This window comes from Mandrillus leucophaeus, unplaced genomic scaffold (assembly GCF_000951045.1).
Source record: "Mandrillus leucophaeus isolate KB7577 unplaced genomic scaffold, Mleu.le_1.0 Scaffold307, whole genome shotgun sequence".
NCBI classification, from domain to species: domain Eukaryota; kingdom Metazoa; phylum Chordata; class Mammalia; order Primates; family Cercopithecidae; genus Mandrillus; species Mandrillus leucophaeus.
Genome location: NW_012103221.1, coordinates 2691404 through 2692880, shown reverse-complemented (window position 1 = coordinate 2692880; position 1477 = coordinate 2691404). Strand labels below are relative to the sequence as shown.

General features: G+C 46.4%; 1 protein-coding gene across 1 annotated transcript in view; it reads left to right on the top strand.

The window, feature by feature from the left end:
• LOC105544743 overlaps window positions 1-1477 on the top strand; it is a gene marked incomplete at its 3' end in the record, with an annotated part of 34180 nt that overhangs the window by 31682 nt on the left and 1021 nt on the right. The window lies entirely within an intron of this gene.

The following is a 1477-nucleotide window of genomic DNA, read 5'->3' as shown; positions in this document are numbered from 1 at the left end:
ACGATCTCGGCTCACTGCAACCTCTGCCTCCCAGGTTCAAGCGATTCTCCTGCCTCAGCCTCCCGAGTAACTGGGATTACAGGCGCGTGCCACCACGCCTGGCTAATTTTTGTATTTTTAGTAGAGACGGGGTTTTGCCATGTTGGCCAGGCTGGTCTCAAACTCCTGACCTCGTGATCCACCCACCTCAGCCTCCCAAAGTGTTGGGATTACAGGCGTGAGTCACCGTGCCCAGCCCAATTTTTCCTTTTTTAGTCTTTAGAGACAAGGTCTGCTTGGTCACCCCTGCTGGAGTACAGCGGCATGATCGTAGCTCACATAACCTCGATCTCCTGGGCTCAAGCAGTCCATTCACATCAGCCTCTCAAGTAGCTGGGACTGCAGGTGCGGGTCACTATGCCCCGCTAAGTTTTAAAATTTTTTTTTGTAGAGACAGAGTCTCACTTTGTTGCCCAGGCTGACCTTAAACTCCTGGCCTCAATCATTCCTCTTGGCTCAGCCTCCCAAAGTCCTGGGATTATAGGCTTAACCTCTATTTTAAAACACAAATCTCACTTCCCTTCCAGAGCATCATTCATGCCTGGCTTTCCTCCTACATTGGTTTTCTTTTCTGGATCCTTCTCTTTTCCCAGACTGCTAAATATTGGTTCTGAGGCTGCTCTTGTAGCTCTACGCTTATTTCCTCACTGATTGCATCAGAGTCCCATGATGATGAGTCCCAGGCTCTCCATGACCTCTTCTGAATGGCTCTCTGATTTAATCTCCTGATGAATTGCTCTCCCACTCTCTCATTTCTAGACCCACTGCCAACCTCAGGGCCTTTCCACTCGCTGTTCCTCCTTCCATAGTTCCTCCCTTACTTCACTCAAATGTCTGCTAAAGCTCAAATGCTGTCTCTTCAGAGAGTCCTTCCATTGACCACCTTATCTAAAATGACACACACCACTCCAGACCTCCTCTCACCCCTTATCCTGCTTCCCTGTTTACTTATCTGTTATCTGTTCCCCTAGGAGGGCACAGACTTTTCTGTCTTGTTCACTGTTATATCTCCAGGTCCTAGAACACTAACTGGTACATGGTAAGCACTGTAAATGTTGGAATGAATGAATGCTGCTTCCTCTGACTAGAATGTCATCCCATCTGCCTAATTCCTACTGCAAAAATAAAACCACTTGTCTTAATAGTTTGTTTTGCGCAGAGCATACAACTTGATTACATTTAATTTTTTAGTTGACACTGACAGACCTAGACCTCATCATAAAAATATCTTTGTTTAAGCATTTTCTTGGTTTTTTATTTATTTATTTATTTATTTATTTATTTATTTTTTTTTTTTGAGACGGAGTCTCGCTGTGTTGCCCAGGCTGGAGTGCAGTGGCCGGATCTCAGCTCATTGCAAGCTCCGCCTCCCGGGTTTTTACGCCATTCTCCTGCCTCAGCCTCCCGAGTAGCTGGGACTACAGGCGCCCACCACCTC